General features: G+C 41.6%; 1 long non-coding RNA gene across 2 annotated transcripts in view; it reads right to left on the bottom strand.

Annotated features, from left to right (window-relative positions):
* LOC149916451 (uncharacterized) overlaps positions 1-16,920 on the bottom strand; it is a 31,364-nt gene extending 14,444 nt beyond the window's left edge. For both annotated transcript variants that reach the window (XR_016469924.1, XR_016469923.1), the window contains exon 1: positions 16,731-16,920. This is a non-coding gene — a long non-coding RNA (uncharacterized LOC149916451). The remainder of the gene's footprint in view (positions 1-16,730) is intronic.
* Between the last annotated feature and the right edge of the window lie 2,065 nt (positions 16,921-18,985).

Consider the following 18,985-nt stretch of genomic DNA (forward strand, 5'->3'; position numbering starts at 1 on the left):
TTTTCTGTGGGAAGAAATAAGAATATTCAAACCAACTCTGAAGTTCTCCTGTGGGGAACTGTTTTTTCTTTCTACAATTATCATTTGCCCATCCCAAGTTCTATGTCTGTGAAGAGTGGGGCATTACTGACTAATGATACAATTTTTTGTGTTGACAGAGAAGAAATTAAACAGGAAAAAATGGAAAAGCACTGCCCTCGGACTACTGCTGAACAACCACCACTGCCCACAAAGCCCCAAAATCACTGCCCAAAGCATTTTTCCAAGAACATTCCTATCTCAAAAAGTCAAAATTAGGGATGTCAAACAACAACTCAGGACAGCTCGTTGCTTTTCTTGGAAGTTTTGCTCTAGCACCTACACCTGGGCCACAAAACACTGCATGCTTTTGGACTCTGTGTAGAAAAGAACTCCAAACATTTTACAGTTTGCAAGTATCTGTTATCCACTCTCACTTCACTGCTCCTTGGGTTTCTTACTGCTTTCATTCTCCCAAAGCACCTGGCTGTGCCAGCTATCAGGAGAGATCAGATAAATCAGGAGAGATCAGATAAGTTTGTGCCAGGTATCTCCAGCCCTGTGTGGAACCAAGCTCATCCTTCCTTTTGAGATGAGGGGAGTGCTCTGCATGTGGTTGTGGCACAATCACAATATCCTCCAAGCTCATCCCCACTCCTCCTTGCCCTCTCCTTCTCCCATGGCTGTGTTCCCTTCCCAAGGCACAAAGCAGCAGTGAGTGATCCAACCCAGCTGTCTGGTGTCCACCTCAGTGCAAAACCAAACTGCAGCTGAAGTTTTCTGGTTGCCAAGTTAATTTGGTTCCGTGGAGTTCTTTGGTAATGGTGAACATACTAACCAAGGAGAGATGTATGGTCACTTAACCCTAGTATTCCACACTGCCAGTGAACACAACATTCCTTCATCTGCACTATGCACAAGAAACCTCTGACCAGTATTTCTTATTCCAATTTAAGTCAGCTTTCACTGAGTTTTTCACTTCTGACACCTGAAGCAGCAAGCTTTGGACATTGTATTATACATGAAAAATACACTCCCTTCAGCTCTCACAGAATAGACTGCTGACTTAATTTAAAAAAAAAAAAAAAAGAAAAAGAAGAAATGAAATCACACAATGATGCTATTAAAAAGTTCCTTACTGCTGCGATTTGAAAGAATTTTCTAAATGGCTCAACAAAGCAGAGCAGACAAATGGCTGAATAACACCTCAGACAACTGTCTAAACAAGAAACGTTTCTCTTATTTTAATCTGTGCGATGCATACACGAGCAATGATAATGATAGCAAGGAAACAATTTCTGTAAGTACTCCATGATAGAGTATAATAGAGTAAATAGGCTTTTGTTGGCTGGGATTAGGCTCAGATGGGTGCCTCAGAAGAAAACCCCCAAAGATGTGGCTGGACAAACACCAGACACAAATACATGCAGAAATTCCACGAAGCACTTTATTAGCAAGGCCATTCAGTGAATGGCAGCCGATAAGATTTTCAATAACATGGGCACTGCTAGTTGTATAATGCTCTGTAATCTAAACATAATTAAAAGTGTTAACAATTTTGTAGCCTTTATCTGAACGCATTTTTCCCACATGCTTTGGGTGACCAGGTCATAATCTGAAGACAAGCAACTCTCTTGTTTTACACTATTAGAGGAGCAAGCAGCAATTTTGTTCCTGTGCTTGGAGGTCATTGTACCCCAGGCAACATCCCTTGTCAGTGTCTTCCACAAATCCAGGATGCACCAAAACAAACACAGATGGATTACATGGTGTCTATTAGCTCAGCATTTCTCTTCCTTTCCTCAGATGCCAAAAAATAATTAAAGAGCATTTGTGTGCGAGTGGTGGTAATGAATTCATATAATTTGGCAATTATCTTGTCAGCTACCTTTATTAGATTCTCAGTGCTGTAAATTGCTTTAAAGCATGTGCTATATGGCTCTGCTGTACTTACTGCACCATCTTCTGCAACTGCAAGCTCAGAGGTAAGTTTTAAGGGTAAACAAGTTTTAGTGACTTTTGGGATGTATTTATATAAAAGCTTTCTAATAGTACTGTTTAAAGGAGCCACATCTTCTCTAGGAGGTTAAGTGGACCTTCTCTCTTTGATTTTTTGAGAGGAACTCAGTTCCCTTCTAGATCATGTACACAGTAACCAACTTGGAAGGTTGCACAGCACCCCAAAGACTTGCCCTTTAGGCATCAATGGATGCACCAAATTTTACAGTGGATTTAGAAATCTAGAAGTGTGTCATCACAAAATGGGGCAGTAGGACAGGCAGTGGCGATGTGAGACTCCATGGAAGCCCAACTTAAAATATAAGGCTGCAGTACAAAGGAGGAAACAGAAAGGCTGGGCCATGGGTAGACAGAAATACAGGGACAGCCCTCTCCTTGGATAAATGCCAGAAGTGGAAAGCCATGGGAGTAAAGCAGCGAGATTTTGGAGAGAACAGCATAATTTCTGATTAATATTCTGGGTTCATCAGAAATGATGGACCCGGTATAATGATGATCTTCTCCTCCTTTCCCCTAACCCAATGAATATGAAAATCTCCAACAAAAGCTCGCAGAGTTCTTGGCTGGCTCTATTTCCCTACATATTTTAAGGGAAGATTTATCTGTCTCCAGTTTCCAATACTTACTGACACAATGAGATAGACCATAACAACAGCAAAGCCAAACTGCTGCCGTCACGCTGAGATGCACGCAGTGCATCTGAGCCAGTAAAGCCTACTTCAGTGCTACTTGGAGCACTGAAAGATACTCAGAGGATAATTATGATCTCACTTTAATTTGCAAATGCTTCTCATAAGCTAGGATAATTGAATGCACTATAAAACTATTTTAATTGTTTGAACATTATGTTCATACTCTGATGCCCACCGAACAAATGCTGATGTTATTGAGGGTATCTACTCAGGAACTCTCTTAACTAATACCTACCAGCATGCAACATTTGTCTGCTCTGTAGCTTTTTTTTTTTTTAATAATTGTAGGTAAGACCATAGTATCTCTCCCCATGGAGCATTTTCCTTCCTGGATTACATTCAACCACATCCACTGTATGCAAGAAAAATGCAGATGTGTGAAAAGTAAAAGATCCTAGGAGCCACATACAAAGACATACCAGTTCAGACGTATGAGTTTCTGCCTTTTCCACCACACTACGAAGAACAGAAGTGGACGCATCATGCTTGATTTCACGAGGCACAATCACAGCACTCAATATGCAAGGCTTGATTTTGCAATGTTGGCAAAATCCTACACAGCAGAAGCGACATGCTCCTTGTTTCACTGCCTCTACCCATTTCTTGCCTGCTACATGGGGCACGTGCAAGAAGTGCTTCAGATCTAAGCTGAGACAACTTTGCTATCTGAATGACATCCTCGAGCATGAGATCTGGCCTCTCCAGCAATTTGGGATGGATACATGTGAACCCACCATCAGGCAGTGGCGATGGGTGACAAGACTTGGATCACACAGGCAACGAATAGAAACTCACAGTCACCATGCATGCAGGAAGATATTGCATTATCTCTACCAATGGTCAGTGATAAGGATGGCAGAAGTTACAGTAACAGACATAGGTGCAGAGGGGAACTGGAGACCTTGAAGCTGGGTTGTGGCTTTGAGTCTAAAAGGGTAGCAGGGTTAAATCCTACACTTGATCTCTCCAAAGTTCAACTCATGGATTTACATATACTCTCTTCTCAAAACATTATGGCCATCAGATAAGCTTAAGACATTAAGAAAACCATGAAGAAAAGCACTGAAATTTTGTAAACATATAGAATGCTTACAACTAATTAGGTTCAATACAAAAGTTAACAAGAGATCATCTCAGATACAGTGAAACAGCATTGTTTGAACGTTCAATGGATATGCATGGAAATTTTGTAGCAATATCACAGTTTCTCAATTTGTAAGTTATGTGATGTAATATTTCTTATTTAGATCTGCTAAATGAGCATATGAATATTACTTGTGACTCCTATGGATTGTCTGCATCTGGAAATCTTAAATGGGGAAAGAAAAAAAGACACCTATTTCCAAATTGGCCAAAATACTTTTTCCTCTCTCCTCCTCTTACAAGTGTTCTCAGGTGTTATTCTTTCATCCCCTCTGCCATAACTTTGGTGGGAATGAAAAATATCCCTGCAGAGACAATCTTCCAGTAAGAATACTAACTTGAAATTTTACAGTTTCCACAATGAATTCCTGTCTTACTTCAGAATGAGCGACTTTACAGTGACCAACAAGTGATTAAGGTGTCCAGAAGTCTAACGTCTCATTTCATAAACAACTGAAGAACATAAACTCTGAGGACATTTTTGCTATTTAAAAATGCTAACAGACACCTGAAGCTTCTGGTGTCTTGAATACTTTGGAAATATCTCACTGGGACCACACCAAGTCTAGATAGTTAAATGTTTGTATAGCTAAACATACAAAAGTACTTGGGTACACTGCCATCCCAGCAGGATATAATGCCCTGACTCAGACATTTTGTATTTAAAAAAATATAATTTCTACCATCTTTATCTCAGTGTTTCAGCTTCCTGGTGAGCGTCCTATCCAATACCTTCCAGACTCACTCATTATTTTGCACTTTCTTTACTCTTTTCTTTAAATCATTCGATGAAAATCAGCATAATTGTAGCTGAGGAGCCCCTTGCCCTGCCTTTTTCATAGCATGATGGCTTGGGCAGCCCTGGAAAAGGCAGAGACAGGAATATCAGCATTACGGGGGCTGAGTGACCCACTCCATCCAGACCCATCAGCCAGAGGGAGGATGTTCCACTCCTGGAGCTGGTGGGCTAATGGGATCTGGCTAGTTGTAGTCTTCTCTCCTTTGCTACACGGACACACAGAAATCCAGCAGTAGATTGTTTTCTCTATGATATCTTCACCAGCCAAAAACATAGATAGCATTGTTCTTGTACTGCGTTAAGTGTTGCTAATCCCAAAAGCAGTGTTTCCTTTGTTTGTAAGGAGAGGAAATATTGCAAGCTAAGTAGTTCAGCTTTTCTCTTGGCATTACTCATTTGTGTAAGCAACTGCCACTTAGTGTTGCCTGGTCAACCCATTTTAGTACGACACTGTCACGAGCACAGATATTTCTCAACTAGAACTGATCTCTGCCAGCTTGCTTCTGAACTCACATCCAAGTTCAAGCTCGAGTCGTATTGTGTCTAATCCCTAAAATGCCATTTCTAGTTATGAGTCTGTTAATGCAGCGCATATGTCACTGTGCTTTGGCTACAGCTTAAAGCATCCTCCCAGCATCAATGCCACTTGCACCAGTTAAACAACTGGGGTGAGTTATCCTCCCCAGGAGAACACGTACCCTAGCACGATTTCCTTTGCCCCACCAAGATAGTTCAGGTGGTAAGCTTTGCCTCAGTGATACCATTGCTTGGAAATGGGATTAAGGAGAAAGAAACAACAATTGCAGAGCCAGTGCTAGAGGTCAGCTCGCACATGCTTCCCTGTATGTATCTGGCAGCCTCAGAGAGGCAAATACATAATCACAACGGTATGCAATCTGTATGGAAAGTTCAGACCAGATACAATTACACCATCAGGAAGAAAATAATCAGCGCTCATTTGCAAAAAGCCACATTAGGAGGGGACAGTCTGATACCTCCCCAATGATTTATAAGCTACAATTGTAATTACCTCTTTGAAACAGTGCAGTGAATGACCTTTCACCAAATGTGCATACGGCACCCAGCCGTAATTTCTAACCTCTTCTTGGTAGAAAGAAAAAAAAAAATAAATGATTATTTCATTCCAGAAACAAAGGCCTTCCACAAAGGGAAAATGATTCACATTAAACAATTTCAGAGTGGTGAGGGGCTCTGGAAACAACAATCCTGCCTTTGAACCTGGGGGAAGAGCCCTATGATTGTGTCTAGTAGAAAAAAAGATACCTGCTCCATGCCAAAGGTGGACATGACTATAGTTCCTTGTCCAGATAGCTGAAGCCTTTGAAGATGAAGGCATTAGTTGAGCTTTGAAGATGAAGACATTAGTCAGAGGTGTACCACTTTTCAACTGTTTATTTATACTGGTGCATGAAGAATAGATGAAGAGTAGCCAGGAGAATGAAGGAGGAGGGAAAAATCAATTAAAACGTACTCAGGAAATCACTAAAGAGAACAAAACAAGCTAGTGAAGTAATGATGGGGCAGAGGTAAAGGTCAGGACAAGATCCATGGTGCAAAGCTTGGGCAGAGGAAGCAGGAGTGACCATGCATCACCTCTGCGTAACAGAGCTCCCTAGAGCAGCAGGTGCAGAAGATCCATAAACCTCAAGCTGATTCTGTCTCATACACACCCTGAAACTGCCTTTTCCCTCAAACAAGAGGAGTGGACTGGAGCAGTGCCAGCTTCACTGAGGATAGCCCAGCAGCTCCTGGCTGTTGTGTTCCAGCAGTGCTGGCAGAAAACTTGCCCCAGAACCAGCGATTGCCTTCAGTGAACACATTCACTCAATTTATCCAAGATACTGCAATGGAGTAATTTGTTCACATGTTTTGTGGAGAAATAGTGAAATACCAACCGTTTTCAAATATTGCAATGATGGACTTACTGTCTCAGAGCATGTTGCAAGACATTCCTTGATCGCATGATGCATTTATTTAGTTTTGTATTATTTCTGCTCATTTAAGACAATAGGAAGGAAGGAAATCAATCCTAGTATCTCTTCTTTAAAACAAAGATTTACTACCAGTTTTTCCCCCCATCTCTGTCTGACTCAGTTGCTAATACACAGAGTGGGTGGCTGGGGGAAGCAATGTGGATCTCAAGACTGCAAGAGCTCTTCTTTCAGGCAGTGAAACAACTCAGAAGCTGGAACCAATTGAGCCAAACTGATACAAGTCACTCCATATCCTCATCCCAAGGGTTCCCTAGATTTCTGGAGATTTAAAGTCAGATGTACTTTTGTTAAACTGAGATAAACAAGAATATCTCCCCTGCCTGAGAGATGGCTTCTCTCTTCCTCCAAACCACCTCCCAGATCAGTCATCTGACAGACAAAGTCTGAAATCCTCTGTCATACTGCAACTGAGAGCCAATTACGTACAAGATCTACATGGATGTCCCCAGAATGCATGCAGGGGCCAATATAAGGAACCCAGCACAGAATTTGGATGGACTGAACTCCAAGTAACATACAGCAATAAATTCTTTTAAAGAAACAGAGAATGAAGGCAACAGTAATGAATGGACGTAATCCATCACAGAATGGTCTGGGTTGAAAAGGACCACAATGATCATCGAGTTTCAACCCTCCCACTGTGTGCAGGTTGCCAACCACCAGACCAGGCTGCCCAGAGCCACATCCAGCCTGGCCTTGAATGCCTCCCCAAGGATGGGGCATCCACAACCTCCTTGGGCAACCTGTTGCAGTGCGTCACCACCCTCTATGAAAAGAACTTCCTCCTAAGTCATTTGTAAGAAATCAGGTAAGCAAAAATTCATTCTTGTCCAAACAGATATAGAGTAGGAGATATTTCCCTGTTCTGCAAACATTTCAGAGGCACTTAAGTGGAATGAGATAGCTAAGTAAAACAAAAGCAAAAGAAATGCTGAAAATGCACAGCTGGTGGGAAAGATATCCACATTGCTTTTGCCAGAAAATAGATGTGTTCTCATGTAAGACCAGGGGACAGAGTTAATATTGAGGCACAAAGAGTGTGATGCATATTGTACCAAAGACAGAGCTTCTGTCCATGGGTAGGGGGGACAGAGCAAGGTTCGTAAGCCCCTGGTTACCAGGTCCAGAGTCAAACTTGACTTCTATCTGCTTTCTATACACAGAGACTTGGAGTTTTACAGCACCAGGATGCAGGTTTTGTCATTCAAAAGCTTGGCACAGGGCCATCTCTAGCTGCGTAAAGAGCCAAAAACGACATGGATAAAGATGAATCTCCACAGCATGTTGAAAAGGAGAAAGCTCCTCACAACTGCCAGAAGGGGACTCCCAGCCCTAAACCCACACCAAAAGTCACAACTGAATACTTCTTCCCCAAACCAATTCTCCCCAAACCCAGTGCATTTTCCCCATTCTCCACAGCAGATACCTCCCCATTCTGAGGTCTGCTGCTGTTCAGCACATTTCACTTGAATGCAACACCTTCTGGCATGAGCCTTGGTGTATGCACAGACCTGTACCCTCCCTTCACTTGCTAGCTGTGAGTCACAGAGAAATACAGCACCCTCTGGTTTTAATGAAAAAAAAAGTCACATAAAACTCAGGAAGATGTCAGGAAAAGCTCAAAACAGCAAAGCTATTAACAAATGCAACTGGATTAGCAGTTCTTTTCCCAAGGACCACACAATAAGAATTAAAACTACCACAACAACGTAAAACACCAACACACTGCTCTGCTCCACTGCTGTCTTTACACTGACTCAGAGCTGGCTCCCACTGCCAGTGGAGTTCTGGGATGTATGTTAATTGAAACTTCTATTGGTAATCTGCTGAAGGTTCCATCATTATCTACAGACACCACTGATTGTGTCAGGTTACTAGCAGATTAATAGATGGCTGCTTGGGAGCAGCCTTATAAAAACCCCCAACCTTGGCAGCTTGCTTTGACAGAGCATTATGGGGTGCAGAAGGCAGATTCATCCCAGGCTTTGAATGTCAGAGCCAAGATGTCAGATCCCCACATTGATTTTGCTATCTCTGGTCCTCAAAGGTCCGACTTCACCCACGTGCCAAAAAAAAATATCCATTTTTCCTTAAACAGCGCTAAAGTGGTGAGTAGAACCAAGGTGACTGCTCTAGCCTTTCCATCCCTAGTAGCCTGAGTGATGAGTCTGATGTCAGATACAGGAGTTAACAGTCAGCTCTCACAGATATTTGTCTTGCTTTCTCGTGTGTGCACAGAATTCAAGCATTGGAAGCCCACTGCAATGCACTGTACATATTACTCAAGAGTGCTATTGAATAAAGTCATATAAAAATGCACAGGGGTGACAGCTGGACTGCAGCTTATTTCTCCTAACCTCTGCAAACCAGAAACAAACTCTCTGTGCAACTGGAAAGCAAGAAGAGAGAGAAGAAAAAACATAATCAGAGATTTATACTGGCACCGAGAGGCTCGTGGACACTGTTCAAGAATATGAAAAATAATGTGCAAAATTCACATAGAGGCAAAAGGAACTCTGACTTAACCATAAAAAACGTCCATGCAATTCCACAATTGCAATGTATACAAAGTGAAGAGGACGAAGGGGACACTCTGGGGCAGGGAAACCAAAGGCCACAGAGACTGAGTGGGGGTTGGAGGGCTGGCTCCAGGAAGCATCTAAAATTAATACAGCTGATGGGAGAGGAACCTTCAGCACTTTGCTTATCTGTCCTGTCACATCTCAGAGATGCATGGACACTCAGCGAAAGCACTGGTGAATGAAGTATGCGCCAAACCTTTGGGCAGATTGCTCCATTTGAAATTTACCTTTGAAATGTACATTTAAATCGCCCTGGATTGAGTCACTGGAATGCCCTCATGCTGATGAACCATCAGACTGCTAGACACATCCACAGACGCGAGGATGTTCAGTAACCATCTCTCTCACAGTGCGCTGTGGCACGTGGAAGGCTTCTTTCCTTGGGTAAAGAAGGGTATTTGAGAAGAATTAACGAAGAAGCCATCTCTTCATGAAGTCATGGAAATCCCCCGAACTTGTCCCTTCTCAGTCACCCTCTTGCCAGGAAGGCTGCTCTCGCTGTCTGGGAACCCCGCAGGAAATCACCATCACGACCCAAGGCAACTGCCAGCCTGGGCAAGAGATAAATAAGGCAAAACAAGCTCAAAGCAAGAATTCGTGACCGCATAACATTTCCAGATTGACTGCCAACATGTCTCCAGAAAGGTGCAAACGAGTGAATCGCCCATCCCTTGCGGGTTTTGTTTTCTTTTAAGTACCAGCATTATCCGCTGCTGACTTCAGATGGATGTTACAAAAAAAAACTTTTCTTTTGTAATTTCTTTTCTTTCAAAGTGTAAAAATATGTTTTTGATAGAAAACAAAGCTTCCAAACTAAGATTTCACCCTGGACAGAGCTAATTCAAGTGCTTTCCGACTGTGAATTCACAGTGGGAGAGAGAAAACTGCTGAGTGCAAAACTACAAGCACTGTTTAGCTGAGACCTCTTCAGATTGCTAAGAAGTGAGTCATAGAGGCAACACCACTAAGCTGGTCATTCATCAAAACCAATCTAGCCACAGACACCACAAGCCCCGTTATCTCGCTGCCAGACACTACATTTTCCCATATCAGTCTGCCTCGCAGCCTGGTCTCCTCGCGGTCTTCATCATTTTGCTTTTCTATGCATTTCTTTTCTGTTTTCAAACATTTTCACTTTAGCCCCCAGGTAACAGGGAGAGGCTAAGATAGAGCATGTCCATATAAATATATATATTTTAAATTAACTCGCTGGCTTTTTGAAAAGCTGGGTGAAACTTCATTGCATCTGTAGGAAAGAAAGAAATAATCTGCTTGCAAGTAGCAATGAGGTTCATGTTACTAACTTTCCTCCTCATCTATTTGAAAAAAAGTACTCTATGGTGAGAGGGAAAAAAAAGAGTTAAAAGCATCTTCTAGTCAGATCTCTTTTCTGAAAGAGAACAACATAAGAATTTTGGGGGAAGAAGTCACATTAAAATAAAAGCAGTAAGCAGATAGTTGCCCCCAGATGAGAAACACATCAGATTTATATCAGCCATGTCACTTAGAGCACGATTAGCGAGCATTACAGTGACGAGACAACTGCAATAACATACAATCAGGAAGTGAGTATATTTTTTCCCCCTAAAACAGACCTAAATTATACAAGTGCCTTCAGAAAGAGCCTTTGCAGAGCATCCTGGATTTTAAGCTGGCCAGTGACATGTGGGCAAGCCATTATTTGCTTGCACCGTGCAGAAATCAGACATCCTGAATGGCAGCTTTGTTTCTCCATTTTCAGATTTAGGAACCAATCCTGCGTTTGCTTCTCATGCATGACAAAGCCAAAGTTGCTCTGTGCACACATCAGGCAGCCACTCATCCAAGATGGCTCAGCAGCTCCAGGCACACGGCTTCATGGCACCCCATGATGTGCAACACATTTTGGGTAAGCAGCAGACAATAGGCTGCTCGCATTCAAACCTCACACTTGGAACGACCACAGTTTCCAAACACTGCTTTTGCTGACTGCAGTAGAAATAAAATAGCTCCCAAGACATTTGTACCAGTGTTCCTGCTTGGTTTGTCTTGAACCCACGAGCACCCATTACACAAACACACCATCTTCAGCTGGGGAATGAGAACATGGCTCCGGTGACAGCACCATACTGAAACCATCTCACACTCAGTGATACCCAGACCCAGTGCATTTTCCATCATGTTACAGCAACTGATACAACTTCCATTCCTCTTTATAGTATCTATGCTTGTCTGATTAATTCTTCTCTCTCACAGGAAGTCCAGCAGCTGTAGACTACCGTTTTATTAGGTAGAGTACATCCAGATGATTTCAATAAAACACTTAAAAAAAAAGTAGTCTAGTTTCCTGGTGTTACAATAAAAAATTACTTGGAAGGAATAATTTCAGATGATAAATCTGCTGCCATTCATCAACTTTTGTATAGCTGATTAGAAACAGTCCATTGTCTGGAGCATGCCCTCTCCAGCTCCCCAGTGCTGCAATGCCCAGAAGTACAGACACAGAACATATCCCCCCCACAGAGATAGAACACTGGAGATAAAATGGTAACACCTAACAGTTTTGCACTAGACTTCCTTGCTTGTTTGTACATATCCATTTTTATACATATTTATAATATTTAGGTCCCAATATATTGGGAAACCTCCTAACATCTTTTTTTTTGTGAGTGTTTATGATTTAATATATCAAATCTGGAGACATTAGAACCATCCACTGCCTACGTGGAAACCATCAAAAGCTAGCAGAGTGCATTGAGGACAATGACAATACTGTCAGTGATGCACACAATAGAACCCAACTGCATCCACTATAAATAGACCCAGGCCAGAATACTCTAACTTTTCAACATGCATTGCAGTACCATCCTGCCATAGCGGTACACAGACAATAGAAAAAAGGGCATGAATAAGGAAGGGAAGGAAAACAAACAGCATAACCCAACCAGTTTCCTGCTCTGACCCCCCTACAACACAGCTGATGCCTCTATAACCACACATTCAACTCCCAGACCCCAAATATGAGTTTAACTGATGAGAACTGGGTGATTGAAATCTTAAGACCAAGCACAAATTCGGAGTCAGAAGTCTGTGATTAAGCATTTTAAAGTCTATCTGAACTTATTACAAAAGTTTATTTGTATGACAAGAGGAAGACATTCTCCCTTAGATGTGCCAAGGACAGAAAGCAGAATAGATTGTGAAATAGGAACCTCTGTCTAGCTAACATAATAAAGGCTAAATTCATGGGCAAACAATTGACATATGTCAGCTTTTTGGTTATCCAAAAGTCTGTAACAGATACCACAATATGTAACCAGACTGCAGTAAATGCACCTCTCTGGGTAGAAGCCTACACACCAACCAATCTCATTTTAGCATCAATAACTGCAGCTAACAATCAGTGCAATCACAGCAACAATTTTCTATCATATCTTGGAAAGCACTGCTTTAATTAAGACTTGAGCTAGATCACTGTGTTTGTGTAGGTTGCAGCTCTGGGCCATCCCTGTAGCGTTGAATGTTTGTGGTCTACTCAGCTTCCTGCCTCTCAGTTGCTTCTTGCTTGGTGCTTGCCATGAGACGTGTTGGATGCAACATCTGTGCATGTAACATCAAAGACCTGCTCTAGTTTACATTCTAGTGAGATGAAGTAAATGCAAGTTGTTTGAGTCACTTTTGAATTTATTTTTCCTCCTATTTCTGCTCTTTAGGAAAAAAAAGCATGTCACTGATGGGTCCGAGTCCAGCTCCAGACTTGTACAGCAAAATGTCATGGTTGCCTCCCAGGGTTGTTCCATGTTCTCCCCATGATATGGGGAAACTGTATCTATGTACACACATATACAAAAACAAACAAACAAACGTTCAGGTATAGGGGGCATTACAGGAGAATATCTATTCCAACTCAAAAATGAGAACTAGCTTAGCTGTAGCACTTTTACTTCTCTTTCCACTTCTGTCATTACAGATAATGTATTTACCAGGAGAAAAAAAAACAAGTTTCTTTACATAGATGTTTGCAGTAAGAAAGAGGAGTCCTTCTGTAAGACCTACAGGATAAGACAACTGCTCAAACTGTTTTATGGAGGAGAAAAGTGCCCAGCAAGCGGGATGACAGCCTCAGATTTAAAACGCAGTATTCATTGTGTTGTCCTTAATTAAGGACTAGAATACTTTGATGAATCTGGATGTGATTCCCACTTTGATATTCTACTGTTAGAAAGAAAGCAGTACTATTTTCCTAACATACACATAGAAAAAGCATGGATATTGGAACATGCTTTTTAAATGGCAATTTCTGGCTATTTCCACATCACCACATATTGCAAATAAGAACTGCTCCTAAGCTTTGTAAAGCTCATGTCCATATGGGCAAACCCCCCCGTTTCACAATGATAATAATAAGAAAAAGCCACAACAGCCTTAACATCTAGTTTTTGTTCTTTGAAATTTAGATTGAAATTTACATATTTCAATGTAAATTCTGCACTCCATTTTTATATACACAAGTACATTTATTTCTATGTACAGTTATAACCATCCCTGAAATACTCTTTTGAAACTTAAGGCAGGAAAAAGCCACCGATTCAACACAGAATATTGACATTTTATTCTTGCTGGCCTGGATATCTGCCCAAACAAAGAGCTGGTTAAAGGCAAAATACAAAGAACCCTTTTGTGAAGGGCTAAGTTCACCTGGGAGAAGTATTAATGAAGCCCCACAGGGGTGGGGACTCAAACTTCTCAGCTTTTAACTAGAAAAGAAACCAGGCAGAGAACACCAGGCTCCCTGCCTTTCTCACCTCTCTTTAAATGGCAAGAAGGAGAGTTAATGTAATTGAGAATTAGGGACCTTTCTGCCATTAATCTATAGAGTTTGTGGTGAAAGATGCTGGATTTTCAGATGACATGCCAGCTACAGCATAGCAGCAGAGAGCCTAAAATAAAGTTCATCAGCCGGTCACGACAAGATGGCTGTTAGCTCAGACAGAAAGACCTTTTGAGAAATCAATACCATAAGCAATAATTACATGCAACAGCAATACGAATGACTGAACTTGGAATATGGATATTCTGGGGTATATTAAGTCATCGGATCAATTTTCCTGCTGTTACAGAAGACAAGAGTATTGCTCTGTCAGATGAACATCTGCTCTAGCCAAATATAATCTCTAGCATTATTGTGCAAAATAACTCTCCTAAATAAGTGAAAAATAAGATGACTGCTCTTTTTTTTTTTGTGCAGTACTGAGAGATTCATGCATTGCACAAACAAGAAGTCTACAGAAAATAAGATGCTTGCAAAAGATGATAGAGGTTAACTTATTCCAAGAGCTGATCATTTACATGCCTCTTAGACCAGAAGAAGTGGTTTTCAAACACAGCCATTCTTATCATCACCATCCCTATTCTATGGGCTTTCGCAAGAGCTTTCAGATACAAAGGCTACACTACACTAGAAATAGCACCTTGCATAGCTGCAGGCAAAGTCCAAGACAGGTTGGATACTAGGAAAAAAAACATCTCAAAAGGAGTGGCAATGCCTCAGCACAGGCTGCCCAGGGAGGTGGTGGAGTTGTTCAACCACCGTAGATGTGGCACTGCAGGACATGATGGGGATGTACTGACAGTCAGGCTTCGTGATCTTAGTGATAATTTTCAACCTTACTACTTCTGTGATTCTAAAACTTGGCTATGGGAACAGCAGAGCAGCCCTGGGAAGAAGGGCTGATACACTTCTTTGCTGATGCTGAGTATCCTGGTTTCAGCTGGGACAGAGTTGATTTTTTTCCTTCATAGTGTCTGTTATGATGCTATGTTTTGGCTCTAGGAGAAAAACACTGTTGATAACACATCAGTGTTTTAGTTGTGCTATATGGAGCAAAGGCTATTTCAATTCCTCAGCCTCTCTATTTTCTGCCTGCCAGAAGGCTGAGGGGACACATTGAGTTGGGAGGAAACAGCCCCAGAACAGCTGGCCTAAACTGGTCCAAGGGATATTCCATGTTATTTGACAGCATGAGAATGAAACTTGAAAATGGCAGAGAGTTGGCAGGGCTGGGTTCAACCACAACAAAGAGCTGGGCTTTCAGCTGTTGGAAGAAACCCGTTCCTCCAAAAGAGGAAGGAAGGGCTCTTCACACACTGTTGCCACTTCAGAAATGGCACAAGAGGAGAGCCAGGCTGATATCTTTTTCCTTGGAACCAAAGAATTGCAGTGCCTGAGCTACTGGAAAGCTTTGAACCAGCTTCACCCATCTGTGGGACAACCATACCACCTACTGTGCATGAACACAGCCCACTTCCAAGGGCCTTTTGTAGCATAAGTTCAGCTCCTTAACAGAAGCATCAAAACCACTCCCTGCAGCTCTTTACCTGTGCAAAGCATAAAGAAATCCATACAAGGCGTGAGGATTCAGCTACCTCTGCAGCTGTCACAGCTTTAATGAGAAGGGCATGTTTCCAGGTCATCTCCTTCATTTTGAAGTCCACCACTTCAAACTGCCCATCTCTGGAAGTACGCTTACATTACAGTGTGCTGAGGAGAGCTACAAGACAGCCCTGGGTTTGTCAGTCAGCTACAACTGAAGTTTTACACACACACACACTCCTCTGCTGAGCACAAGCTGATGATACAACTGCACATCTTTCTCATAATGGCTAAGCATCACAACTGAATGTTATTAAGGGCACGTATCTTGAACGAATAAGCCAAAGCTAGGAACAATTAAGACAGGCTGCCAAAGCAGAAAGATTTATGGCATTCAGGAAACCACTATTTTGCAGCAGACATTCTTCAGACTTGCACTAGAAAATAAAGCAAAACTGTTTTGATGAGCCAATTTCCTTTTCTCTTTCCTTACCTCCAGACCATACACTACTTAAGTTTTTCTATTATTTTACTTCCAACAAACTCAGAAATACTGAGAGCATACCAGCACTTAACACTGATGCACTGTCATTTCAAGTAACCCTCATCACTCGAGAAATACTACAGCAACAAGCTTATAATGTGCTTTTAAGTGGAACTCTCACTGAACAAGCACCATAAAGGAGTTTCAGACAGGACTTCAAAAAGTGAAAATTTCATAGCTGGTAAAATGCTTTTGTTCTGGGTTGCTTAGTTCTTTCCAATGGCAGACCTGAATCAAAATGAATCTGGTTAGTGTTGCTAGATAAATTATTCTGTCATTTAAAAAACAAGTCTGTGAAGGTTACTACTTTCTGAAATCTGATAGAGGTTACAATGACACCATTCTAGCTATATTAAACAGGCAGTCTGTTACAGTAAGTCAATATAACATTAAACAGGACACAGTATGCTGCCTTTGTTTTGAAAAACCTATTACAAGAAAAAAAGAGATTTTTTTTTCCCCTCAAGTAGCACAATCCAAGACATGGCTGCAAAAAATCTTGCATAAGGCATTATTTTCCAATTCCATCCATATTCTAGGCTAAACTGTGAGCACAAATTCCTTACCTTAGATGAACATCACACGCAGATCTCCTGCCTTCACACAGAGAAGGGCACGAGGCAGCCTAGTGCTAAGCTTAGCTTCTGGGAACACAGAAATCCCTTTTCCCCTCCAGCACCATCTCCCACAAGCCACCTTCCAACCCCAAAGGTCTCACCACAAGGCCAGCTAATTTCCCCACTCCTCCCCCTCAGAGAGGAATGATGGACATGTACTAATCCCCAAGTGAAAACACCTTGGCTTCCTTTGAACCTGCAAGGTTCACATTTGCTCTTTTAGAGCTAGATTGCATAGAGAGCTGAGGGGCTACAGGTGGGCAGTGAGTAACAGCCACACTACACAACCCCACCACCACCTGCAAGCACAACCTGAAGGACAGCACTTTAGCTGCCATATTCAATGCTGTCCTTAAAGTTCTTCCAAAACATACCTGCATAGATGTGTATACATACATTAAAAAAAAAAAAACGCCAAACAGATTGGAGATACACACATGAGAAGCTCCACACATATCAAATTTAACAGGCATCCATCTTATGTTATGTAATAGAATTTGTCCCACAGCCACTTTTTAAAAATTTCACTGTGTAACTGCTGAAATAATAACACTATCAGCACAAGTTTGGCTTTCTTGGTTTAACCCAAAGACTGATGGATATTCTCTGGACTCTTGTTGAAAGACTTTATTTTATTAGATCATTTACAGGACTATCTTGCTAGAGAATGGTATAAACTCATCTCCTTGGTGATAGCATGCATGACTGACACGATGCATTCACCGACATCTTGCAGACAGCTGTGAAAATTTGCAGTGGTGCCAATTAATCCATGATAGCATCAGTGAAGAGAGTGAAACAAAGAGGCCAACACAAAAAAGCTCTATTAGATAACATAATAAATGAGCAATGCAGGTGTTCTGTGACTTGGTTTAATTTTTTCAATCTTACCAAAAGGTAAGGAGTCAACAGTGGTCGTGGTGTTTCCCAGTCATTGCCTTCTATCAAATGGCAATGCACAGCCTGTGGGTTTTGCAAGCACGTACAGAGCTTGTATCTATAAACACTGTTTTATTCATGGCATGACTGGATGTATGTTGGTTTCTTAACAGCCCCCACTGCTCAGACTTTGATGATTTTTGCAGGATGCGTTGTGATTTAAAAGAAAAAAAAAAAAGAAAGTAATCTGAAGTAACCATTAGAAACAGCTGAAATGTCCAATTAAAAAAAAAAAAGGCAAAATGCAAAAAGATGAACCTAAAACTCACTGAATATAATGGGACATAATGGGATGTGCTTGTTGCTTTGCTGAGTGGGGACCTTACGGTCATAGCATAATGAGTTGCTTTGTAAGCTTGAAGCTAAATGGAGCTTGGAATCTTTAATGACCAATCTGCGTAAACAGCAGCTACTAAATAACATTTTAATGCCCTGATGATCTTTTAATTCAATAGACAAATGATGAGACAATTTTAACTAGCATCGTAGCATTAGTGCAGTAGGGAATGCGCGCTGGGAAGAGCAAACAGAATAAGAAAGCACAAAGGATGAACAATATCTCCTACTACTTAGGCACTCTGATCTGCTTCCCAGAAATCAGATATCCAACGTTTGTCCCAGTTCAGAATGTCTGTATATTTTAGCAGAATCGCGGTAAGGTGGTACTTTAATCATGATGAACACTGGGTCAAGATTTTTAGAGCCATGTTTCCACTAATGCTAAAGGATACAACATGATTAAAGCAGAGCATTGAAAAAATCTCTTGGCACTCTCACAATGAAAGCTGAGATGTGAGGGCACAGTCTGGTAATATCACAACTGTGTCAGGAAGGGCTGTGCAAATGAGGAGTAATGGAGCAAGGTCGTGATGATCGGCACAGTGCTTTACAGCTCCTAGTGCCTCTGCCACAAGGACTGGGTTAGTTGTCAGTCAAGCAGTGAAATAAACTCTTTAGGAAAAAGGTGTGGTTGAGGCCACAATGAAAGCAAGGCTCTATGCTTACAGTGCATTGCAATGTCTTTAAAGAAATGCTGACCGTTCACCTGGAGTGCCTGAGCCAAGAGTACACCTAATGTCTGCATTTAATCTGGTTATGTGCTTATGGGGACTGCATGTGAAATAAGCAGACTGCAGGTGCAAGTGCTTTGTCAACCCACGCTTCTGAAACCTGGCTGCAGCTCTTTTCTCTTTAAAATCCATTATGGTCTGATCCTACTGAAGATGTCTGCTACCTACGGGGTCACTTGGGTTGGATCAGATATG

This window comes from Phasianus colchicus, chromosome 11, assembly GCF_987193195.1.
Source record: "Phasianus colchicus chromosome 11, bPhaCol1.hap1.1, whole genome shotgun sequence".
In the NCBI taxonomy this organism is placed as follows: Eukaryota; Metazoa; Chordata; class Aves; order Galliformes; family Phasianidae; genus Phasianus; species Phasianus colchicus.